The following is a 27,405-nucleotide window of genomic DNA, read 5'->3' as shown; positions in this document are numbered from 1 at the left end:
TGTGATCGTAGTTGGTGTTGAAGTTGATGGAGATGTGCTTGATGTAGTGGTAGGTGCAGTTGTAGATGTAGTGGTCGTAGTTGGTGTTGTAGTTGATGGAGTTGTGCTTGATGTAGTGGTAGGTGCAGTAGTGGAAGTTGTTGTGATCGTAGTTGGTGTTGTAGTTGATGGAGTTGTGCTTGATGTAGTGGTAGGTGCAGTAGTGGAAGTTGTTGTGATCGTAGTTGGTGTTGTAGTTGATGGAGTTGTGCTTGATGTAGTGGTAGCTGCAGTTGTCGATGTTGTTGTGGTCGTAGTTGGTGTTGTAGTTGATGGAGAAGTGCTTGATGTAGTGGTAGCTGCAGTTGTCGATGTTGTTGTGGTCGTAGTTGGTGTTGTAGTTGATGGAGAAGTGCTTGATGTAGTGGTAGGTGCAGTAGTGAAAGTTGTTGTGATCGTAGTTGGTGTTGTAGTTGATGGAGTTGTGCTTGATGTAGTGGTAGCTGCAGTTGTCGATGTTGTTGTGGTCGTAGTTGGTGTTGTAGTTGATGGAGAAGTGCTTGATGTAGTGGTAGGTGCAGTAGTGGAATTTGTTGTGATCGTAGTTGGTGTTGTAGTTGATGGAGTTGTGCTTGATGTAGTGGTAGGTGCAGTTGTGGACGTCGTTGTGATCGTAGTTGGTGTTGTAGTTGATGGAGTTGTGCTTGATGTAGTGGTAGCTGCAGTTGTGGAAGTTGTTGTGGTGGTAGTTGGTGTTGTAGTTGATGGAGAAGTGCTTGGTGTAGTGGTAGGTGCAGTTGTAGATGTAGTGGTCGTAGTTGGTATTGTAGTTGATGGCGTTGTGCTTGATGTAGTGGTTGGTGTAGTTGTGGATATCGTCGTGATCGTAGTTGGTGTTGTAGTTGATGGAGTTGTGCTTGATGTAGTGGTAGCTGCAGTTGTGGATGTTGTTGTGGTCGTAGTTGGTGTTGTAGTTGATGTAGAAGTGCTTGATGTAGTGGTAGGTGCAGTTGTGGACGTCGTTGTGATCGTAGTTGGTGTTGAAGTTGATGGAGATGTGCTTGATGTAGTGGTAGCTGCAGTTGTGGAAGTTGTGGTGGTAGTTGGTGTTGTAGTTGATGGAGATGTGCTTGACGTAGTGGTAGGTGCAGTTGTGGACGTCGTTGTGATCGTAGTTGGTGTTGTAGTTGATGGAGTTGTGCTTGATGTAGTGGTAGGTGCAGTTGTGGACGTCGTTGTGATCGTAGTTGGTGTTGTAGTTGATGGAGTTGTGCTTGATGTAGTGGTAGCTGCAGTTGTTGAAGTTGTTGTGGTGGTAGTTGGTGTTGTAGTTGATGGAGAAGTGCTTGGTGTAGTGGTAGGTGCAGTTGTAGATGTAGTGGTCGTAGTTGGTATTGTAGTTGATGGCGTTGTGCTTGATGTAGTGGTTGGTGTAGTTGTGGATATCGTCGTGATCGTAGTTGGTGTTGTAGTTGATGGAGTTGTGCTTGATGTAGTAGTAGCTGCAGTTGTGGATGTTGTTGTGGTCGTAGTTGGTGTTGTAGTTGATGTAGAAGTGCTTGATGTAGTGGTAGGTGCAGTTGTGGACGTCGTTGTGATCGTAGTTGGTGTTGAAGTTGATGGAGATGTGCTTGATGTAGTGGTAGCTGCAGTTGTGGAAGTTGTGGTGGTAGTTGGTGTTGTAGTTGATGGAGATGTGCTTGACGTAGTGGTAGGTGCAGTTGTGGACGTCGTTGTGATCGTAGTTGGTGTTGTAGTTGATGGAGTTGTACTTGATGTAGTGGTAGGTGCAGTTGTGGACGTCGTTGTGATCGTAGTTGGTGTTGTAGTTGATGGAGTTGTGCTTGATGTAGTGGTAGCTGCAGTTGTTGAAGTTGTTGTGGTGGTAGTTGGTGTTGTAGTTGATGGAGAAGTGCTTGGTGTAGTGGTAGGTGCAGTTGTAGATGTAGTGGTCGTAGTTGGTATTGTAGTTGATGGCGTTGTGCTTGATGTAGTGGTTGGTGTAGTTGTGGATATCGTCGTGATCGTAGTTGGTGTTGTAGTTGATGGAGTTGTGCTTGATGTAGTGGTAGCTGCAGTTGTGGATGTTGTTGTGGTCGTAGTTGGTGTTGTAGTTGATGTAGAAGTGCTTGATGTAGTGGTAGGTGCAGTTGTGGACGTCGTTGTGATCGTAGTTGGTGTTGAAGTTGATGGAGATGTGCTTGATGTAGTGGTAGCTGCAGTTGTGGAAGTTGTGGTGGTAGTTGGTGTTGTAGTTGATGGAGATGTGCTTGACGTAGTGGTAGGTGGAGTTGTAGATGTAGTGGTGGTAGTTGGTGTTGTAGTTGATGGAGTTGTGCTTGATGTAGTGGTAGCTGCAGTTGTGGATGTTGTTGTGGTCGTAGTTGGTGTTGTAGTTGATGTAGAAGTGCTTGATGTAGTGGTAGGTGCAGTTGTGGACGTCGTTGTGATCGTAGTTGGTGTTGAAGTTGATGGAGATGTGCTTGACGTAGTGGTAGGTGCAGTTGTAGATGTAGTGGTCGTAGTTGGTGTTGTAGTTGATGGAGTTGTGCTTGATGTAGTGGTAGCTGCAGTTGTCGATGTTGTTGTGGTCGTAGTTGGTGTTGTAGTTGATGTAGAAGTGCTTGATGTAGTGGTAGGTGCAGTTGTGGACGTCGTTGTGATCGTAGTTGGTGTTGAAGTTGATGGAGATGTGCTTGACGTAGTGGTAGGTGCAGTTGTAGATGTAGTGGTCGTAGTTGGTGTTGTAGTTGATGGAGTTGTGCTTGATGTAGTGGTAGCTGCAGTTGTCGATGTTGTTGTGGTCGTAGTTGGTGTTGTAGTTGATGGAGAAGTGCTTGATGTAGTGGTAGGTGCAGTAGTGGAAGTTGTTGTGATCGTAGTTGGTGTTGTAGTTGATGGAGTTGTGCTTGATGTAGTGGTAGCTGCAGTTGTGGATGTTGTTGTGGTCGTAGTTGGTGTTGTAGTTGATGTAGAAGTGCTTGATGTAGTGGTAGGTGCAGTTGTGGACGTCGTTGTGATCGTAGTTGGTGTTGAAGTTGATGGAGATGTGCTTGATGTAGTGGTAGGTGCAGTTGTAGATGTAGTGGTGGTAGTTGGTGTTGTAGTTGATGGAGTTGTGCTTGATGTAGTGGTAGCTGCAGTTGTCGATGTTGTTGTGGTCGTAGTTGGTGTTGTAGTTGATGTAGAAGTGCTTGATGTAGTGGTAGGTGCAGTTGTGGACGTCGTTGTGATCGTAGTTGGTGTTGTAGTTGATGGAGTTGTGCTTGATGTAGTGGTAGGTGCAGTAGTGGAAGTTGTGATCGTAGTTGGTGTTGTAGTTGATGGAGTTGTGCTTGATGTAGTGGTAGGTGCAGTAGTGGAAGTTGTTGTGATCGTAGTTGGTGTTGTAGTTGATGGAGTTGTGCTTGATGTAGTGGTAGCTGCAGTTGTCGATGTTGTTGTGGTCGTAGTTGGTGTTGTAGTTGATGGAGAAGTGCTTGATGTAGTGGTAGCTGCAGTTGTCGATGTTGTTGTGGTCGTAGTTGGTGTTGTAGTTGATGGAGAAGTGCTTGATGTAGTGGTAGGTGCAGTAGTGGAAGTTGTTGTGATCGTAGTTGGTGTTGTAGTTGATGGAGTTGTGCTTGATGTAGTGGTAGCTGCAGTTGTCGATGTTGTTGTGGTCGTAGTTGGTGTTGTAGTTGATGGAGAAGTGCTTGATGTAGTGGTAGGTGCAGTAGTGGAATTTGTTGTGATCGTAGTTGGTGTTGTAGTTGATGGAGTTGTGCTTGATGTAGTGGTAGGTGCAGTTGTGGACGTCGTTGTGATCGTAGTTGGTGTTGTAGTTGATGGAGTTGTGCTTGATGTAGTGGTAGCTGCAGTTGTGGATGTTGTTGTGGTCGTAGTTGGTGTTGTAGTTGATGTAGAAGTGCTTGATGTAGTGGTAGGTGCAGTTGTGGACGTCGTTGTGATCGTAGTTGGTGTTGAAGTTGATGGAGATGTGCTTGATGTAGTGGTAGGTGCAGTTGTAGATGTAGTGGTGGTAGTTGGTGTTGTAGTTGATGGAGTTGTGCTTGATGTAGTGGTAGCTGCAGTTGTCGATGTTGTTGTGGTCGTAGTTGGTGTTGTAGTTGATGTAGAAGTGCTTGATGTAGTGGTAGGTGCAGTTGTGGACGTCGTTGTGATCGTAGTTGGTGTTGTAGTTGATGGAGTTGTGCTTGATGTAGTGGTAGGTGCAGTAGTGGAAGTTGTTGTGATCGTAGTTGGTGTTGTAGTTGATGGAGTTGTGCTTGATGTAGTGGTAGGTGCAGTAGTGGAAGTTGTTGTGATCGTAGTTGGTGTTGTAGTTGATGGAGTTGTGCTTGATGTAGTGGTAGCTGCAGTTGTCGATGTTGTTGTGGTCGTAGTTGGTGTTGTAGTTGATGGAGAAGTGCTTGATGTAGTGGTAGCTGCAGTTGTCGATGTTGTTGTGGTCGTAGTTGGTGTTGTAGTTGATGGAGAAGTGCTTGATGTAGTGGTAGGTGCAGTAGTGGAAGTTGTGATCGTAGTTGGTGTTGTAGTTGATGGAGTTGTGCTTGATGTAGTGGTAGCTGCAGTTGTCGATGTTGTTGTGGTCGTAGTTGGTGTTGTAGTTGATGGAGAAGTGCTTGATGTAGTGGTAGGTGCAGTAGTGGAATTTGTTGTGATCGTAGTTGGTGTTGTAGTTGATGGAGTTGTGCTTGATGTAGTGGTAGGTGCAGTTGTGGACGTCGTTGTGATCGTAGTTGGTGTTGTAGTTGATGGAGTTGTGCTTGATGTAGTGGTAGCTGCAGTTGTGGAAGTTGTTGTGGTGGTAGTTGGTGTTGTAGTTGATGGAGAAGTGCTTGGTGTAGTGGTAGGTGCAGTTGTAGATGTAGTGGTCGTAGTTGGTATTGTAGTTGATGGCGTTGTGCTTGATGTAGTGGTTGGTGTAGTTGTGGATATCGTCGTGATCGTAGTTGGTGTTGTAGTTGATAGAGTTGTGCTTGATGTAGTGGTAGGTGTAGTTGTGGACATCGTCAAGGTCGTAGTTGGTGTTGTAGTTGATGGAGTTGTGTTTGATATAGTGGTAGGTGCAGTTGTGGATGTCGTAGTGGTCGTAGTTGGTGTCGTAGTTGAGGGAGTTGTGCTTGATGTAGTGGAAGGTGCTGTTGTGGATGTCGTCGTTATCGTCTTGGTTGTTGGTTGTCCAATTGTTGTACTTATCATAGTTGTTGTCGTAGCTGATGTTCTGTATTGAGATATTTAGTTAATTTTTAAAATAAATTGTATGATAGTGATCCTAAGAGTTTTTTTCATACTTACCCTTTGCTTTCTTCAGCTTGCAAGTAAATACAAACTGTTGAAAACAAATATATAAATTGCATTAATTATACAATTTATCAGCAATTCGGCTTAAACATGTTTTTAACATTTAATTTTTTTTATGTTTAACTGCATTCATCATATACACTACATCATTATTTATATCATAAGAATGTACTAGTGAACTCACCTAGTATAATCACAATCTCTACTGTCTTCTTTATTCCAGGTGATTTGAAAGGAGAAAATCTGAAATAATTTTAATACATATTTATACAACTAAACATGCATATAAATTCACTTCACAATAGCACAATCTTTTTACAGTTGAAAAATGCGCATTTTTAATTAAATTAAATTATCCAAGATAATATACACAGATACTGGCACACTATATCACATTTCGGGTAAGCTTTAATGATCTTTTTTTAATTTTCTGCTTAAAATTGCCCATCACAATAGACACTCCTACTGTGTAAGCACTGTTGTTACATCCATAAAACATGCAACTATAGCAGTTAAATTCAAATAATATTTCAAGTAAAGCATATTCCAACATCTACTTCGTTACTACGTTTGGGAAACATCCATCCATCCATCCATTTTCCAAACCGCTTATCCTACTGGGTCGCGGGGGGTCCGGAGCCTATCCCGGAATCAATGGGCACGAGGCAGCATTTGGGAAACAGTTTTTATGAATATCAATATACAGACATGTCCACTTAAATGAAATTATAAAAATATCATCACTTTTTCCCCCAGAAATTTTAATCTCTTACACTGATCATTTGTTCCAACAAAGACCAATAACTATCTCCTTAGATCATCAAGACCATGTATTAACATTACAACCAGTAAAACCAATGTATTTAAACATATGATTTAACTATTCCTTACTTCTTAGCACTGTTTTATACTCACCCTCTATTTTGAAATGATCAGTATACCCAGAGAGCACACATATGTTGAACTGACATTGATTCCATATCAGCAAAAAAGGATGAAACAATGTTGATCTTCAATCTTTCACTTTATATCAACATTGAATCAAGGTTTTGCCATCATCAAGTTTTCAATATTGAAAATCTGACCCAAAATCAATTCAGTTTCAACGTTGATAATTTAACACTGACCCATAATTGAACGCATTTAACTATAATTCAACGTTGAAACAATAACATGTTTCTATCTGGTATATAGGCCTACTGTAACTTTTGTATACACGTTTTTTGCATGAAGTTGGGAAGTTAAAACATCTGAACGTTTCATCAAACAGGCAAACAATCAAATAAATAAATCAAGCAAGCGATATATAAATGAATAAGTACATGTAAACTAATCGGTAAATACATTTAAATCAAAACAACTGACTCACCCTTTCTCCTTTAGATTTTCCATAATGATGCACAATTAAATCTTCTTGGTTCTCGTCCTATATTATATTTTCAATGAGTTCTCAAATACTCCAGCGTTTTAACCAGCATCTGAGCACTTTGTGCTTTCGGTGCTGTTTTGTTTGGGCGCGTCTGATCGTTTAAAGCAGTAAAATGATTGCGTTATTTTAGGCCGGTCAGACAAGTTGAATTCAATGATTCTTCGGGAGAGTTTGACTGTGCTGTGTGACGTGATCGTAAAAAGGGAAAAAACATATAATCTCTATGTACCTTTGAATGTCAGTTAAGCCATTGGAACGCAATTAATCGTTTTTCTATAAAATTTATGTTAGTGATATTCATCAAGTTGTGGTCAATAATTTTAAGTTTGACTTCCGCCGACTGTGTTATTTGGGACAAAATAAAACATGTTGGGGGGTTTTACCGCCACCATAAAAACATTAAATGGTGAGGACGGATGAAACTACAGCTATTCGGAACCTGCCGCCTCATACTGTTATAATTTATATCAGAAATATCTGTAACAACCATGGCGATAGATGGGGGGATCCAACGACACATTTTTCCGACTTTCATACCCCTCGCCCAAAAGGTCAGTACAGTTTTGTTGTGAGGGCAGTAAACCAATGTGCACCAGCGGAATGTGTATCAAGTCCTGTTATATGTACATGTACCTTTCACAACCATATTAAGCGAGTTTTGTTTTTTTTTCTAACGCACAAGCACTTACGAACATAATGTGACCACTTTTTGAAATAAAACTACATGTTATTTTGAATTGTGAAATTATACTGTCTGCACACACTACTGCCACTACTACTACTTACCACTGTAAACATCACTGCAATGACAATAACGATGTCGAAAGTCGCTATTGCATAAGCTAAAAAGAAACGCATACCTGTCTGCTTACTAAGCATATCCATAGGTCATGTGTCTGTTAATTTGCTTGTTCGGTGATCCAAGTGCTGTGAAAACCAAAGGACTTAATGCTTGATCTATACAGTTAGTTACGTTGTTGCGAAAGTAAGGTAGGACCGCATATTTTGATTTAAGGTCTTTAAAGCATTGTGTGTTTATGTGTGTATGCGCGTGTGTATATGAACCTTGCATGTGCTCTCTTCGGGCTGTGTAACGCAGTTTCCTCCAGCAGTCCAAAAATAGGTGTTTAGATGAATCGGTGGTTCTGCACTTCATAATGCATGATCGTGTGCCCCGCCACATATCCCAGGCTCATTGCCGGCACGTAATGGATAATCAGTATAGAAGACAGATGATGGAAACAAAAAGATACATTCCTTCCATACTTCGTTCATTCAATTAAATCTAAAAATTAACATTTAGCGGGGAAAAGGTTTAAAGTGATTTCGATATTCGTTTTCTATTAAACTACACAAAAGGCATCACGTTTTTGTCGTACAAGTGAGTTAATTTCCCGTAGGCATAGCAATGAAATTACAAATTGAACATTTAAGGTTACATTAATGAGTGTAATATTATTTTTTTCTAACTCTGCAATAAAATGTATTTTGTTTCTTGCTTTCGTTTTCTACAGAGTATATCAAGCATGTTAGTGTGAGATGTCACTTCTTCAGGTCACATAATTGTTTATTGTCCTATATGAATCCATTATTCTTTTCTACGTCATTTGGCTGCACTCTAAAATACATTCCTAAATATCGACGATAGCTAACAGACTTACGCAACACATATTCTTTCAATAAAGACCCGTAAATGCACCACTATAGGTGTGGCGTCAATAGAGGGCGTGTTATCTGAACTGTTGTTTATTGTACGGCACTGTGCAGTTACAAGCTGTGAAAAAAAAACACATTTCATTCCATATATCATGCAGTGAACATAAAACACTTGATATGAATGATGTTTTTAAATCATTAGTACTGGAATATATAAGAAAAAATATATGTCCGTTCTATGCGGTATATATGTAGACTAGCAAAATAAATAATCAAACAAACAAATAAAATCCATCAGTAGTCTACAGCCTTACAGTTTAGTTTTGAAAAACAGTAGACTGACCTTTCAGATACACAAAGGTTATAAAGTTAGTAATGGCGTGCTGTGGCATGATATATTTTGTCAAACCAGTTTCCCATCCCTTTTGAACAGTATTCCGGTCTTTTCAGACAATGATCAAAATGATCAAAGAAAAGTCATACACCCTGATACCTATAAAAGATGTTGACATGCAGCTTTGCATAACTGTCAATAAGGCCATGTATTTTGTTTTATAAATTTTGCAATACTTACCTGGCAGCCCAGGGACTAAGTTACTGGAGATTAAAACTCTAAAAATTTAGGATTTGCCTATTTACTGAAGTGTTGTGAGCTTAATGCAACAATTTCAGAAGTAATTTGTAATCATTTGTTTTTTAAGTTTGCTTTGTTTTGCTGTGAATAAATGGTGCTACATAACTTTGTATCATGATGACTAACTCCAAAAACAGTTGAAAGAGGACAAAATGGAGAACCTAATAAGTGAGGTATAAGTTTTGTGTTCATGGTAATCGATCTGGATGGTCTAATAAATAAATAAATAAATGATGCATGGACATCATTTATTCTTCCTCAAACATAAGCATCATTTTTTAAAATTAGAATAACTGTGTAACTTTAATGGTTCTAGCTGCTTCCGAATACAATAGCTTATTAGACATTCACAAAGCTAGATGTTAACTATTGCAATTGAGAATAAATACCTTTCTGAAAGAAAAAAAAAACCGTCCCAGAGTTCAAAGAGTCTTTGGGTTACAAGTCCAGTTTGCACACCACTAATAACTTTCTAACAGTCTCCGTAGAGTGAGTGAAGTAACTGGTAGAACACACAACTCAGCAATCCACAATGACATGTGTTTCTATGGTTACAACCCATTTCATCTTTAACTAAATGGTACTTCTCGAAAAACCAGTTTATCATTATCATTTGCTGAAGCTTTATAAAACAGCGTTTTCAGCTCACACCCAAAGTTGCTACACACAGTTCAAGTTTACAGAAAGATGGTCTTCCACTGACCAAACCTGTTTCTGTGCAGCTGTAGAGAAAATATGAATAATACAGTTATTACTAATAGCTGTTTTTAAGCAGTGAATGTGATAAGTAAATGTCACCCTTTAACAGAATTTTCAGTATTTTATGTTTAGTGTCTTATATATCATGAAGTTGCCAGTCATCATATTTTTAAGCATGACTTATATTTTTCAGATTTTTCTGATTGTGTTTCTACAAATCTAAATGCACACACATGTTGTATCTTTTTTGAATAAACCTTTTGTTGCTCATTGTGCTACTTCAAAATGTTTGTCTTCTGTTTATTTAAGAAAGAAGGATCACAGTGTTGTTCTTTGTTATAAAAAAGTGATATTTCTTTGGGTTGGATCTCTCCGGGTTCTGTTTATTGATTAAAAAATCTGCATGCCAGTGAACACAGAAACCCTATTTAATTTCAAAGTGTCAGTTATTTGTAGGAATTTTAGTCAGAGAGTGTGCTTTGGTGCAGTGACGATTGTATCTAGAAACTTTACATCTTGCTTTAATGTTTTTTAGTCCTTACACAATTATCATTTAAATTTACCTTGACCTTTAAAAGTAAACCTCTCCCATCTGAAATCATCCATTCTGGTACGTAAGCAGCTAATCATCACTCCTGTTTCAATTTAAGCAATAGCCTTCCTTGGGTTGAACTAGAGCGCTCTCTAGAGTATGAATTTATTATAAACGGTGTTAAATAACTTCTGAAACGGTTTTACATTCAGTGTTCGCGTGCAGCATGAGTGCACTCGGATGTTACTGACAGTGTTGGGGAGTAGCTTACTAAAACTGCTTTTTTCAGTAGCTTATCAGTAGCGCAAATGTAGATTTTCCAGCGACTTCTTTTTACAGATAACGATGTACAGTAAAACGCTATATCGTTTAAAAAAAAAAAAAAATACAGGCCATCGTCAATTTACGATCTATGCCACTCATGACTGCTCCCCCGGGTGAACTGTTTCCGCCCCGACTGCCGGCGACTCCAGCATCCCCGCGAGACTCACATTCATTCGTCTCGTGCCCAGGATACTGATAGCAGCGCTCACAGCACAGTATACATTCGTATCCGTCTGTGTAACGATGAACTAATAAAATGGTGATAAAAAGATTAAAAACAGCAAAAATATGACTTAAAGATAGATTTTATAATTTCAGTTAAATGGCCTATTGTATATTAAACATATGATAATCTTTACATATTAAATAGAAGGCCGACAGATCGCGGTCGTAAATCGTTGTTTGTTTAAAGTCCATCTGACTAATACTTCAGTAACAACATGTATTATTTTTCTCTCTTTACAACGACGGGTGTTTTCAGCCACCAGGTGTTTCTAACTGGATTTTTGCTTGAATACTCTAGCGATGGTTGTTAAATGGTTGAAAAATACTTCGCGGCAAACAATATTTAGACACTTTCGTTAAAATTCATATTAGGCGCACTTTGGTTCTTGGACAGATAATCAAAATCTTTTCCTTTTTTAGTTGTAACCCTTCTAATTTTCATACAGCAATTAAGAAGTACTCTTGGTTTACACCAAATACAGACACGTTTTTGAAACCTTATTGTGATTACATTGTTAAAAATATAGATTTTTTTTTCAACATCGTGTTTCACTTTTCATAATTAATTTGTCTTAAAAGTCTTAAAACCTACAACACAAATATTAAATATTAAATTGCCGGATGAAATCGCTTATATATAGATAGCTATTTTTCTCTGAGATTGTAGTGTAGTTAACTATTGTATAATAACAGTAACTTGGCTGTAGCTTGGCAACTTTTAATAAGTAGCTTGTAGCTTGAAAAGCTGCCGTTTAAAAGTAGCTTCCCTAGCGCTGGTTTCTGAGCCCACCCGGTAGTAGTAGATAACTTAGACCCATTCATTCGGCGTTCACTGGGAGCGAGTGAGTACAGTAGACGGTTCTGTCTGACAGGTATGTGTGTGTCTGGTTAGATCAATCGGAGGAAATGTGCTGTGGAGAGGCAAATATATTTTTCTCTACCTTAGATGATTTCTTCTTAGTAATGCTATGCGTTAAAACGGATTAAAAATGAATTAGTTGAGTCTGTAGTGTGATTTTGTCGACTGCGGTTAAACTATCCGCGCTTCGCCGAAACACGGTCCAATCATCCGCGCTTAAAATGTTATATGCACGCATAGACATGACATTACGGTATCAGCCGTACATTACGGTTTAAGAAAACGACAGACTCCAAGCGATCGCGCATAGGAAATGGGTGAGTACGCGTATGTACAAAGTACAGGATATACGCTGCTCAAAAAAAATAAGGAACACTTTTTAATCAGAGTATAGCATCAAGTCTATTAAACTTCCGGGATATTGATCTGGTCAGTTAAGTAGCGGAGGGGGTTGTTAATCAGTTTCAGCTGCTTTGGTGTTAATGAGATTATCAACAGGTGAACTAGAGGGGCAACAATGGATGAACACTGCTGGAGCCCTACAAAATGACCTCCAGCAGGCCACTGGTGTGAACGTTTCTGATTGTTTGGTCAGAGACAGACTTCATGAGGGTGGCTTGAGGGCCCAACGTCCTCTAGTGGGCCCTGTGCTCACTGCGCAGCACCATGGAGCTCGATTGGCATTTGCCATATAATACCAGAATTTGTAGATCTGCCACTGGCACCCTGTGCTTTTCACAGATGAGAGCAGGTTCACCCTGAGCACATGCGACAGATGTGAACGGGTCTGGAGAAGCCATGGACGTTATTCAGCATTGTTCAGCATGACCGGTTTGGTGGTGGGTCAGTGATGGTCAGGGGAGGCATATCCATGGAGGGACGCACAGACCTTTACAGGCTAGACCACGGCACCTTGACTGCCATTAAGGTATCAGGATGAAATCCTTGAACCCATTGTCAGATCCTATGCTGGTGCAGTGGGTCCTGGGTTCCTCCTGGTGCACGACAATGCCCGGCCTCATGTGGCAAGAGAATGTAGGCAGTTCCTGGAGGATAAAGTAATTGATAACATTGACTGCCCCCCACGCTCGCCTTACCTTACCTAAATCCAATAGAGCACCTCTGGGACATTATGTTTCGTCCATCCGATGCCACCAGGTTGCACCTCAGACTGTCCAGAAGCTCAGTGATACCTTGGTCCAGATCTGAGAGGAGATCCCCCAGGACACCATCCGTGGTCTCATTAGGACCATGCCCCGACATTGTTAGGCATGCATACAACCACGTGGGGGCCATACAAACTACTGAGTATGATTCTGAGTTACTGTAATGAAATTCTGGCAAAATGGACTAGCCTGCCGCATAATTTTTCACTTTGATTTTTGGGGTGTCTTTGAATTCAGCCCTCTGTAGGTTGATAGTTTCATTTCCATCAAACGATGTGGCATCCTTTTGTTCCTAACACATTAGTCTACATCAGTATAGATATCCAGCATGATTTTTTTCCCCATTGATATCTGATGTGTTTTCAAAGTGTTCTTGTAATTTTTTTGAGCAGTGTACTTAAATACAATTAATATCTTACTTTCCCGTAATGTATGAACAAGTCATATGGCATCTGAAAGACAACGTTCAAGGCTATTTCCTAAACAAATCTGGTCAGATTTAATATACCACTTAAAAGAATGCACTTTGAAATCCATATAATTTTATGTTATGAGCCAGGTTGGACAACTCATTTCTCAGGATTATCCCCTAAAGTACAAACATATCTGGTACCACATGAAAGGCAAGGGACTACATTATATCACCACCAAATTTGGTCAACTTTTACTGTAGCATTCTGATAATCCTGAGAAATGAGTTGTCAAACTTGGCTCATATATGCCAACGCATGTACTGTAAAACCATGGATATTAAATCTGACCAGATTTGTTTAGGAAATAGCCTTGAACGGTGCCTTTCAGATGCCATATGACTTGCTCATACATTACGGGAAAGTAAGACATTAATTGCATTAAGTATATCCTGTACTTTGTACATACGAGTACTCACCCTTTTCCTATGCGCGATCGCTTGGAGTCTGTTGTTTTCCTAAACCGTAATGTACGGCTGATACCGTAATGTCATGTCTATGCGTGCACCTCACATTTTAAGCGCGGATGATTTGATCGTGTTTCGGCGAAGCGAGGATAGCTTGACCGCAGTATTTTGTGGCCAAGTGAATTGCTGTGGGAATGGTCCACCTGATTTTGTGCCGCCCTATTCACGTTACGATTTCTAACTCTGCTATTGGTGTCAGGTCATATACAAGAAATCAGAGGTAAGGTTTTTCAATTTTTAAATAGTACTATGGAATAAAGGTTTATTTATACTAAATTTGTTTGATATTTGTTAGATGGCCAATGCTACACATTGGAATGCTTACTGTTTCAACCACACCCAGTACAAAAACAACTCATAGGAGATAGATAAATAAATAAATAACAGGCATTAGGCGTGTATCAGTGCAGTGAAAACAAGAAACACTTGAATCATGAATCCTGAGTATCTTCATTCTTTTCTTATGTGTTTAAGAAGGAACTCTCTGACACAAAGACAATGCTTAACATGTAATGAGATCTTAGGTTTAATCTCAGGTATGTTTATGGTTTGCGAATGACTGCTACTGTGACTGTTACAAATAACTGCTCTGTAACCCGCAAATAAACCTTTGTAGCAGCCAAAAACGTAATGACTGCTAATAACATAATTATTTTTAATACATTGGTATTAGGTATTGCATTAATACCTAACAGGTGAACTAGAAGGGCACCAGCCAATAATGTAATAACTTTTTGTATATAATGTTATTACATTTTCGATTTAGAAATCTTGTTATATTATTGGTAAGTTATAACATAATGGACTTTTATTACATTAAGAATGGACAAATTATTACATGATTGGAAGTTATTACAGTATTGGTAGTTAAGCCTATATTATTGGGTGGTGCAGTATTAAACTGTGTTCCAGCCGGCATTTAAACGTTTATCACTGTAAAATCTACAGTAAGTTACCATGATCATGCAGTTATTTACTGTACATGTTTTCTTAGTAAAACACTGTATATTTTGCTGAAAACCTTCTAGATGAAACAAAATCACAATAATGGAGTTGTTACTGTAGAAAATCATTGTATCTCAATGCATTACTATCCCTTGCAGACTTAGTCCTTGCTTGAACTGGTACTGCTGCTCAGCTGGAGCTCAAATTGGCTGCACAAAAAATCGTCTCGCATTCACACTCACTTGGTGCCAAAAGGGTAGAACGATGATGTCAGTGCGTGTGTGTTGCTATGGGAGGAGTACTGTTTTGGAAGTGATGGCAACACAGATAGAGGACCATGTGAGATGCAATGAACACAAGACGTTTCTGAATTTACTGCAAATGCTTACATTGCCTTTAGTATGGTGAATCACTTTAAATAAATGGAGGCTGCCGTACATGTTCAAGACAACTTCAATGTTCCTTACAAGCCTCACATCATCATCTAGGACGCTCACAACTGCTTGTACATTAACTATCTAACCTCATGTTAGCTGATTTTTAAACAGCAGAGCCCATTATGTGTGTATTGTATAGCAGCTTGTATTTCACAGATGGCAACACGAAAGACGCAAAAGTCTCGTATTGTGTGGAGCCATCCTCATTCAATGTACTGGTGGTATGTTACTGCTCCTGGGTTTAACCAAACACAACTCATTCAAACTTTCCGATCGTCCCGCAAGTCCATATGTTCTGGAAGCTGCTCTGTGAGTGATTTAGTCTGTGCTGCTGCAGTTTAACCCTCTGGAGTCTGAGGGTGAGAAAGTGGGTGAGAACCCACTTTCAAGGTAGTCTGACATGCCTTGACATTTTTAAATATTTCACCTATCTGAAAAACATTTATCCCAAAGTGCTACAAATGGTTTTATTCAGCACAAACTCAGCACCAATAACCTAAGACCACCTAGAATGTCATCATTCAAATTTTTTTGTTAAAATCAACTTCAAACATACACTTTTCAAAAACCTATTTTCAGAAGTGCTAAGAAATTGTAAAAAAAAAAAAAAAAAATGACAAACGTTTCTAGCCAAGACTTTGAGCTCCGGAGCTTATAGACATAAGGATTAGTGAATGAGATATTCTGAAATTTTATGTGGTTTGATTACTAAAATGTTCGAACTTTGGAGTGACACTATGTTAAGTCAGTGACCTACACAATTAATATTGATGAGATAGGTGTCACCACACCTGTAATAGTTTGCATACTGCCAATGTCCATCAGTCTGGAATGTCAGTCACTGGCCCCCACGCCCATCACTTTGGAAAGGCAAGAAAAGAAGAGACAATAATAACCTTTTTACAGTTTATAACATGCAACGAATTAAACACTGATGAATAAAAAGTTTAATCGTATTATATTACTGTAAAAATACAAAACAATAAATGAATATTAGAACAATAAATTTTCAGTCTTAATCAGGATGCCAAGCATCAAAACAGTTTTTGTCTGGTTGAAGGCAAATGTACACATCACATGCTTTGCACTTCAAGGGGTTTTTGTTTGTATAATAATCTCCTAGCGCCGGTGACGCTATTAAAATATCCCGGCATGCTCGCGAACCATGTGCCCCTGATTGTTTTTGGTGTACAAAATACTTTTGCTGTGTCTTCTCTTCTGTGTATGTAGGTGTATTTACCTGTATGTATCCCGATCTGTGCCAGTTGGTCGCGTGTTTCCGGGTTCACCGTCTTTTTTTAGTTTCGTTATTGCCGCTGCCATGCTTCTGTTTGCTAAATGGAATACTTCGCAAAATATGTTCACATTTTATTGCTGAACTGGGGCATATTTCCAAAAAGCTCCCGTTAGTGACTTAGATTCAGTTGCAAGGGTCCAACTGTGTAAGTCGCTAAGGTAATCAGCAACTATAAGTTTGGGAAACGTACCTCCGTCACATTATTTATATGAATTATACTAATGATTTTACTGCATACGTTAATATTTTAAGAAAAATACTATTTTAAGAGTGAACTCTTTGAGACTGGGACCTGGGTACTTTAGATGTTACTGTTTGCTGTCGTCAAGGACAAGCAGAACGGAGCCAGGGCACCATATGGCCAAGTTGGTAAGTGTCTTTGACTGTTACATGCTAATTGTCACTCAGCTAGCAAACGGTAGTCAGTTGACCAAAATCCCTTACATTTGTAAAGTTTGTGAATTTAGGACAATTTGAGTTCCTGCCTGGGGCGGCATGGTGGTGCAGTTGTTAGCACTGTTGCCTCACACCTCCGGGTTCGAGTCTCCGCCTGGGTCACATGTGTGTGGAGTTTGCATGTTCTCCCCTTGTTGTCGTATATACCTCGGGTACTCCAGTTTCCCCCCACAGTCCAAAAACATGCTGAGGCTAATTGGAGTTGCTAAATTGCCCGTAGGTATGCATGCATGCATGTGAGAGTAAATGGTGTTTGAGTGTGCCCTGCGATGGGCTGGCTCCCCATCCTGGGTTGTTCCCTGCCTCGTGCCCATTGCTTCTGGGATAGGCTCCGGACCCCCCGCGACCCAGCAGGATAAGCGGTTTGGAAAATGGATGGATTCCTGCCTTCAGGAAGCACGTGAAAATTCACCGAAATCTTGTAACCCTTAGATTTTATTGTGGGGTAGCAGATTATGTCCTGCTAGACCTACTACTTTTGGTACTACTTTTCTTAAAATCCCATCGCACCGATTTCACAGGTAGGGTGTTACCAGTAGCACTCCTGTTTAGTTTTTGAAGGTGCTGGTTTAGCATACAAAAATGACGGTTGTAGCCATATGTCTACAAATTTTTCAGCATTGCATGAGCATATTCAGTTGCAAATAAAAAAATGGGGAAAAGGAGTGTTGCCCCTGTAATGTTACTACTCAATATAACCATCCGAACTTGGTGAACGTTGCTAAATTATTTATTGTACAGCAATCTAAAGCAAACCTTGCAACATGGCGCTCTTTCTTTTATTGATCCTCGTTATGTCTATAGCACTTAACATGTAACTATAACGCACACACTGGCCATCTAGTGGTTGGGAGTAGCAGCTGCACATATCGTTACAGCCCCTCGCGGGCCACATGCGGCTCCTTGGCCACGTGACTGCAGCTCTTCTCAGAATGACAGACGCCTTCACATTTTCGTGTGTTAACATAATTATGATAATACTTTCATAAACATAAAATATTTATTATTATTATTCATTTAGATATTTCTTTACCCGAGACCCAGTAGGATAAGCGGTTTGGAAAATGAATGGATGGATGGATATTTCTTTAGCTATATGTGAATGAGGGTGGTCTGTCACGCGCTTCTGTGGTGTCTTAACTGCATCATTCTCTACGACGAGATTACGTCTCTGGTCAAACGAAATGCTTTCTGGAGTTTTCTTCAGTGCCTGAGATTGGATGTACGCTTCAGTGTTTATTGGGGATCGCAATTCTTTCATATACCTTTTGTAGTAAATTGTCACCATTCCTTCCCAGGTCTCCATAATTTTTTTAATATTTTACATATTATCGCCAGCTGAGTTCGGAGTGGTGAGGACATTTTGCGCTGCTCGGTCAGCAGTTACAGTATTGAAGTGCAGAGTGAAGGGCAGACGACTGCAGAGCCAAATGATCTTTACTCAAGGAAGAAGTGGTGAGGGTGAAGACTATCATTACAGAACTGAACATTGTTGTAATATTAGTCACCTTTGTGCTGTTATGCGTCCGAGTGCTTTAAAACTGAGATGCCCCCCCACCCCCCGAATCTGTCTTTCTTTATTTTTTTGTAAGTACTTGAAGTTTTGTTTTTGTCTTAAATGCATATATACGCGAATCTTATTAAAAAAATCGTATCTCAAACCTGTATACCCGTTGTGGCTCTTTGTAGGGGTGTTACAGTGGTGCAGTGAACAGTGGTTAGCACTGTTGCCTCATACCTCTGGGACCCCAGTTCAAGTCTCTGCCTGGGTTACATGTGTGCATCCTAGCCACCAATTATCATCATGTGCAGCCACGACATAGCCTTAGATGCTTGCAAAGTAAAGTGATTTCCTAAGATTTGCACACATCCCTCACCTCTGATGAATGCGGGGCATTTATTAGCCATTTGGGCCTTTTCCATAGTATGGCAAGTACAGGTGTCTGCAATGACATTAATGAAGCTTCCATTAAATTTAATTGTAGCATATTTGTAACCTTTTATTTATTACTTACACCTGTGCTTGCTATACTATTTCATGTCAGTTTGGCTGCCATTAAAAAGGCCCATTAGTGATATGAAACCATGTGACGCTACCTTTACGTCAAGATACCTCAGCAACACCTTACAAACCAAAGACCAAATTTTTTGGAGATGTTCATGACATTATGCTGTAGCTTTAATAAAAAAATAGATACATTTTGAAATATAGGTTTTTTTGTTATTGGAAAAATTATTCATATGGGTATGGCATATTATTAATGAAATCTATAGAGCTGGACAATAGCTTTAAAACAATATGAGGAGCACTTCTGTGCAGCTTACATTAAGGTAAATATAGCCATTCAAAGTCAGCCCCCCCCCCCCCCCCCCCCAAAAAAAAAAAAAAAACTTAAAACTTTGTTCGCTCAAATCTCCCTTAATATTGATCTCAGACACGCCCAGTTTCAGTTTCATGAGTTATTCAGGTAACTAAATCAGCATGCCAAGTTTTGTTAAAATCCATGACGATGAGGTGCGAAAGTGTGATGATTTGACATGGAATCACCCATTTATTACAATGCTATTTTTAGGGATCCCACTGTTACTACAATTATGGCGAGTTCCAAAAACAGTGAATCAACTCATAACTTTGAAACATAATTATGCCACATGAATAATAATGTAAATTAAGGAGTGAATGACAGGTATTTTATGGAAAATCTCTCCATGTTTGATCTTCAAATGCAGCCATTGTAATTCAGAAATTTATTGAGAACTTCCAGGAGGTGCACAGTAGTAGTACAGCCCATCTTTTGTATAGAACGCAGCAAGAACTTCTGGTAACACTTTGCTGAAAGCTGTCATCTATAGTGTATAAGAATTAATAAAGTATTACAGCATCTTATATTGAAAGTCTGAAAGCATTACAGTGTTGATTATAATACTTTATAAGCTCCAACGAAGCTCTCATCGATAATGCACTATGCATGCCTTCATAATGCATTATAATGGTTGGTATTAGAATTAAGGATGCTTTGTACTGCATTATGAAGGTATCTATACTGCATTATAAATGACAGCTTCATAAAGCATTCATAATGCATAATTAACATGTACATGTTACCAAACTTAATATTCTTGCAAAAGATGATCTTCTATAAAGGTGTGATGAGGGACAAGTAATTAAACTTTAAAAACTTTTTTCAAGAGTACATTTTGTAAGATGAAGCTGTTGCCAGGGTTCCCAGAAGGAGGTGTTTCATCTCGCAAGGCACCCTGGATATTATAGAGAGGAGTCTCAGGGCACGACTTGGTGGCAACTCCAGTCTGTAGCAGGAACTGAGGAGGACGGCTGTAACGGCTCTGAGGGCAGATAAGGAGGAGTTTGTTAGACAAATCTGTGAGCAGGTGACACACCATCTGTAGTCTAGTGACCCACTTCCTGTTTACAGAGGAATCGAAGCATTACGCACATCTGAATCTGTTCCCAGGAGGTCTGCAGTCAGGGCGGGTGACGGAACGGTCCTTACGGATGACACTGCAGTTGTGACCCACTGGGCCGGCAACTTTGAGCAGTTGTTTAAAGCTGACCCTTCAGGTAGGATATTGGAGATCTCTGGGTCCACGGTTCTCAAAGCTGATCCTCTGATCAGCTATGAAGCTCCTAATCTCACTGAGATTGCTCGGGTGGTGAATCAGCTGGAGGTGGGGAAGGCTGCAGGGATCTGTGGTATCTGGGGTGAAATTCTCCAGGCTGGTGGTATGGCTGTCCTCCTGGCATTGCATGGTGGTTAGTTACTCATGCTCTCTACTATGAACACCTGTGTAAAATAATAATTAAACTCATTTACTATATCAATTTCATTTTCAATTATAAGGCCCTTACTATCCTGCAAATGAGTGATTTCAGCTTTTAGAGCTTTTGGAGTTAAAATATTGGATGAATGTTTTATTGTCATCCTTAGCCTCCAATGCAATTTTTCTTTCTACATTCCTCTTAGAGAGTCTAATGTTTTTTAACTCAACCTGTAGACTTAAATCATTAGTTAATTTCCATTTGTGGAAGAGAGCCCTTTTGCTCATGATTTTATTCTTAATTTCCTTAGTAAACCACCTTGATTGTAGGTTCCTAGATTCAGTTTTGCTGGAAACAGGTATGAAGTCCTCTTGCACTTGCAACAATATGCTTTTAAAAAATTCCCATGCCTCTTCAATCGATTTGCCATTTAACTCCATCAAATTTACAATTTCTAGTTTCAGTCTCATACCATTAAAGTTAGCCTTCCTAACATTGTATACTTTTGTTTAGAACATTGATCTTCGGACAGTAAAATTAACTACCACTACTGTTCAATGGTTCTAAAATTTTCCAATCCTATCCTGGTTATTAGAGAAAACAAGATCAAGAAGGGCTTCTTCCCTGGTAGGGGTATTAACAAACTGAGTAAAAAAACAATCCTGTACTAATTCCACCATCTCAAGTTCATTTACAGAGGAGCCAGAGACTGTGTCCCACTGTATCCCAGGTGAATTAAAATCACCCATAACCACCACATCATTTTTATTACTCATAATCCTGATATCGTCATATAACATTCTGCCTTCCTCTGCAGCTACATTAGATGCTCTATAACAAACCCCGACAATTAGGCTATTTGAGTTTTTAGCATCTAGTTTTATTCATACAACTTCTGTACTTTTATTTTTATCAGTGAGCTCCCTTGCCTACAAGTTTTCTTTTACGTATGCTGCACCGGGGTTTAATTTCAGGGAAAGCAAACAAAATGCAGACTGACAATACAATGACAGGACCGGGGAAACAAATGGAAATGCGGACTAAATACATTGGACTAATGACAAGCATCAGAAACAGCTGGTAAACACGGGGAATCCACACGGGGTTAATGAGAGGGTGTGGCACACGGAAGGAGTGGACAATCGGGGCATTACAGGACCCCCCTCCAAAGGTGCAGTGCGAAGGACACAACAGCACATGGGGAGACAAAAGCAACAGCATCAATGGTGCACAGGAAACAGCACTGACGCACAGAACTGGCACAAGGAGGACAACGCAAATAATAAGCTACAAACCACGGGGAACACAGACAAACACAAAGTCACCAAAGATGGAAACACAGGACTGGGGAATACTAAAGGGGACTATGGAGGGCCCACACCAGGGCGGACACCCATAGGAGGCACAAAGGGACCGGCAGGGAACAAAGACTCAGAGGACAGGAAGGGAACACAGGGGGCACATAGGGACCGGCAGGGAACAAAGACACAGAGGGACAGGAAGGAAACACAGGGGGCACATAGGGACCGGCAGGGAACAAAGACACAGAGAGACAGGAAGGAAACACAGGGGGCACATAGGGACCGGCAGGGAACAAAGACACAGAGGGACAGGAAGGAAACAAAGGGAGAACATTGGGACCGGCAGGGAACAAAGACACAGAGAGACACGAAGGAAACAATGGGGGCACATAGAAACTAGAGGGAAATGAGGGTGAAGTAGGTTGGGGAGTGAACACAGGGGGCCAGAAACCAAAGGGCAAGGGGAGCTGGAGGGACCCTCAGCGGGCATAAGGTGGGGGGCGCTGGAGCAGCAGGTGACCGCGAGGCTGGAACAGGGGCTGAAGGGGATGTCGAGGCTGGTGAGGGGACAGGTAAAGGAGCTGGTGGAGATGGTGAGGAGGGAGCCGAAGGGGACTGTGGCGGAGGGGAGGACAAAACTGTAGCCACGGCAGGCGGGGACACAGCTACAGTCGGTCCAGACACAAGTGACCGACTAGGCATCGGAGACCGGGCTAAAAATATATAAATATAAATAGATGGAGTACATATTATAACAGACTACTATAGATGCCAGTAGGCCTTTCTCAACATCCCCAACCTAATAGAAACAGAGAGAGTTTGTTACATTAAATAATGAAACAATTAGCCCTGAAAGTGATATATGTGAGTGGCACAACAGCGAACAAATTCAATGTTCTGTCAACGATTGTATATGCTGGCTTCCTCTGAATCCGTGCTACTGGTGCATCATCACAGAGTTAATGACAGTAACATATATGAAACAGTGAGAAGATGTGAATGCAAATCGTTTCTCTTTTCCTTGGATATTTTTACTTTGACTACACCAGACAAATTGAAGACTTGAATAAAATGTGGAAGAGGATCCTACAATTCTTTAGAGTTCAGTTGACAAAGTGGAGGAAGGCAGCGAGAGCTGTTATGAAGGAAGCTTTGAAAAAGGACAGAGATCTCACCAGTGGTCTAGCAGTAGTGCTTGTACTGTCACACTTCAGAGGCAGAGGATGCCCTTTTCCTCCTTGCTAATGTAAGTGCCCAAAGCCATTCTGTTGTATTTTTAGGTATTTCAATTCATTGATTGTAGGCCATATGACAGGACCATATTTGGAGAAAAGAAAGCCCAGTGGAAAACAGATTAAATTACTATTATTATTGGTAGTAATATTATTTAACCATACAAACAAAAACAAAAGTTATATACTGGTTACATGGGGTCATTTCTTGTGTATTTTAATCTCTATTACTTTTTTTCCTATACTTTTCACAGTTGATTATTACTCCTGCTGATGCAGAGAAGCAGTTGTCTCTCCTCATCAGCCCATGGCTAATCATGCTAGATTATACGTATAACAGTGAAGATAAATTTCCAGCATTGGCAAAGCAAATTAGTTTATTTCTGTAGCAGCTCCACTAAAAATAATAAATGTTCAAAAATATGCCTGAAACGGGATAGCAGATGCAATGTGCAGATAAGGTCGTAGTGTTGTTACTAGCTTAATGTTTCACTTATTCTGCAGGAGACAGCATCCTGAGTGCATCAGAATGGATGTTGTCATTTGAGGGGTATGTTGCACATTCAACTCCGGTGCCTGACTTCGCCACTGCCTTGGCTGTGCTCTTTGCCAGTTATGTGTTCAGCATTGAACATCAGGTGAAAGCAGCCAGAACACTGGAATACTGGAGGTATGGTTTATATTTTGTGTCTTTATATCACTTTTTATTTACATTAATTTCACCTGTAATTATATTGCTATTCATTTGTGTTTATAATTATACAACTTTTGTTCATCATATCCCTGAACATTTTTAAATTCTTATATAAAATTACAGTATGTTATAGTTGGAAGGCAATACACATACCACTCTCAATATTTATATCTTTTTCAGTTGAGCCTAACCATAATAAGCCCTACAATTATCAAAGTTAGATGCTTTTGCTGGTTTTCATTTTCTTGTAGGTTTCTAGTAAGGATTAATACTGATTCCAGCAAGTAAAGTGGCAGTATCATTAGGAACCTAAAACTGGAAAACTGGTAAAAAAAAGAAGACATTACATATGAACTCATATGCTCATTAGGGACTTCACCGAGTTTGATTGAGTGATGACTCGACATAAGTGAGTTTTACACCTTAGTTTTTAATCTGACAGAGGTAAAACATCCCAAAAGAGTCCATGTAAATGTTCAACATCACATTTTATTATTCAGGGACACAGAGGGGCATGGTGGATGTAACTGAGGAAAATGTTGAGATGAGGAGATGCAAGCAGTTTTGTCACTTCTGCCAATAATGTGAAGACATTAACAGCTTTGAAAAAAAGAATTATTCAGTGTTACACTGTTAGTCAAAACAAATTTATTATTTTGGAAGGACACGGTCTATGAAGGTGTAGCCTTTGCAGGCTGCGTTCTTCGAAGGTTGAATTATAAATGTTGGGAAATGGGATGGTCTGGCCTAAGAATAATTTCTTATTTACGTCACCAGCTGTTCCCGCCCATGCCCTTGTGTCACGCAGCACCACTCCTATCGCCTGGCCTGGGACACTCCCACTTTACCTCCATGCTATGAATCTTGGGATAGGTTGGGCTGGGAAGGTGCAGAAAAGGGATGCAATTCTAGACTGCATTTGAAGGAGACTTGTAATGTGTGCTATTAATATTGACATTGCAAGCTATGCACAAACGATTGTCATATCGCAGCTTGGTTGAGATCAGGCTTTTGCCTACCTGCCTACTGTATATACGGTATAAGGTATTTTCATAAACAACCTTATTTTTCAATACAAAAATCTTGGTGATGCATTTGGTCTTTGTGCTGTTAATAACATTACAGTATTAAAACACTGCAGTATTTTTGTGTTACAATCATGTACTATTATAGTTACAAATACAGTAGTTGAAGCCGTGGCCAGGTAAATTGGTGGTGTAAATCACTGAATCTTGCTTTTATGTCTTTCCCCAAATATGTAAATTACAAATATGTAAATGAACCTGCAGTAACAACTCTTAACCTCATGAACTAAAGTTCTGATATACTGTGACTTTGGCACATTCCAGGGGCATCGGAAAGAGGGGGAAGGTGTCCGCCCTAATATCAGCAGAACCCCCCCCCCCCCCACCCTCATTCTCAATTGATAAATACATACAGTACATAATCAACAGCATGTTCCTTATCTTTTATTGTGAATCTGTGTGTTACTGAGGCCAATCATTTTATCCTGTTGATCAGTTATTTTTTTTAGTTATGTTTGGTTAGGAAACTGTACCCTTAATGATGTTATTTTAAATTACCAGTATGATTTGACAGCAGTAATGATACTGTCACACCCCGCTTCGGTCCCTTCCGTTCTCTCTCCCTAGTGTGGCTCTAACGAATCACACCAATTAATTATTTGTCTTGCCTCTCATTTCAGCCCTTGTGTGATTCACTCCAGCTGCCTCTTGTCTGGGGCTGCGTGATATATCGTTTCGGCATCGTCATCGCAATGTACATGTGCAATAGTCACATTGCAGAACGTGCAATGTCAAGTAACGCAAATTAAATTAAGCAGTGTGGACAACGCTTTTAGTGTTTTTATTCTTAAACAATCTACAAAAGTTTGTCAATCACTAACATTCTTGATCTCAGTGCTAACAACTTTCCTTAGTTTAATGCTCATGCTCTGTTTAGTACTGATTAAGTTGTCATTACCGTTATATTTGGACAAAATCAGCTCAATCTTTCTAGAATTATACCAATAGAGCTATTGAACTAATTAGATTTTTTTAAATCCTAATATCGCAATATATATATCGCAGAAAGAATAAATAATGCAATGTGATTTTCTTCACAATATCGTGCAGCCCTACTCTTGTCTGCTCCCTCATCAGTGGTGTTATAAAGTGTCTCCCAGTCTTGTGCTCCCCAGACCAGTCACTGATGCCATCCTTGGCTTGTTTGTGAATGCTGCTCCTGCCTGTTACCTGTTTCCTTTATGTTTTCCAGTCCTTGGTTTTAATCTCTCATGATCCTTTTGTTTTGCTCCTGCTCCCCAATAAAGCCCCATTAGGTTTTGCCCCAAATCTTGCTGCTATGTCCTTCTTCCAGCTATATCTTGTGACAGTGACAGCAAAGGGTGGTTCAGACCAACCTTAAGAAAGTATTTCTTGCATAAGGTATACTTAACTAAGGACATTCGGGAAAACATGTTGGAGCATTAAGAGACAACTTATGGTAGAACATACAAATGACATAGTATGAAGGAGGTATGGGGAAATGCACCCCAAGTTTCTAAAAATAAAAAAAAAGTAAATCAATCTTTTGGGGAAAATACGACATGTGTTATATTGTCACAATTGACAGAATCACTGTTAATAACTCAAACAGATATTTCAGAAGCAAAGATGTAAACCTTGTATTACCTGAAAATCATGTGCACTTCCAAAAAGCAAAACTATTATTCCTCTGAAATATTCACAAGATTTTATTAACCAGAATTGACTAGAATGTTAGACCTAGATACTGGGAATAAATAAGTCACGTCAGTTTAAAAAGTTGAAAATTAAGGAAAGAAATGACCAGACATGTCCAGAGAAGGCTTTTAGCATTTTCTCTGAAACACAGGCCAATACATCGAAGAGCTGTTGACATCTGAAGTGTAAGTGTCTAAGAAACGGAGAAACAAGTAAGGTCAGGTTACTTTATTTATTTCCATAGGTAGATTTGGTTTTTAGTGAACAGTCCTCATCCATAAACACTAGGGGTGTAACGATATACTCAGCCCACGAGACGAGACGATATTTTAACAATATTTTAAGGAAAACTTCAAAGAGGAAATATAGTACTAGCTTTAATTTGATTAATTTGAAAGACAAAAAATGCTAAATAATGCAGATGTATGGTGAAATTAAATAATCACATCATCATATGAAGTAAATAACAGAACAAATATTTACTGTTTTCTGCAGTGGATTTAAGTAAAGAGTGATGATGGTGCTGAAAATGGCTTTGCATATTAGTAGCATAACATTAGATCCGTGCTTAGCCGAGACTCCAGGCCTTTGGCTTCCGCCATCGTAGGCGACTGGATTGGGCAAGGTGCAACGCCCGAGAGATCCCCAGGCTCCGGCAGGATTGCCTGTGTGACTAATTTTTCCTGCAGGACCTGCTTAATCTCCCATTCTGAGGCATCAACAGGGATCACCACGTTAAAGAAGCCCGTGATGGCTGTCAGGTCAGCCTTCCCG

General features: G+C 39.9%; 1 long non-coding RNA gene across 4 annotated transcripts; it reads left to right on the top strand.

Annotated features, from left to right (window-relative positions):
• Positions 1-7,626: 7,626 nt before the first annotated feature.
• LOC125720696 (uncharacterized) lies at positions 7,627-26,241 on the top strand. Of its 4 annotated transcripts, XR_007385542.1 has the most exons (4): positions 16,230-16,795; positions 20,356-23,207; positions 23,698-23,863; positions 24,665-26,241. It is a non-coding gene; the product is annotated as an uncharacterized LOC125720696 (long non-coding RNA). The 4 variants fall into 4 exon arrangements; XR_007385543.1 differs by lacking the exon at positions 16,230-16,795 and adding an exon at positions 7,627-7,705 and having other exon boundaries at positions 20,356-23,863; XR_007385540.1 differs by having other exon boundaries at positions 20,356-23,863.
• Positions 26,242-27,405: the final 1,164 nt, after the last annotated feature.

The sequence above is a fragment of the Brienomyrus brachyistius genome, chromosome 25 (genome assembly GCF_023856365.1).
Source record: "Brienomyrus brachyistius isolate T26 chromosome 25, BBRACH_0.4, whole genome shotgun sequence".
Taxonomy (NCBI): Eukaryota; Metazoa; Chordata; class Actinopteri; order Osteoglossiformes; family Mormyridae; genus Brienomyrus; species Brienomyrus brachyistius.
The sequence above is the reverse complement of the archived record's forward strand: the minus strand, read 5'-3'. Positions and strand labels throughout refer to the sequence as shown.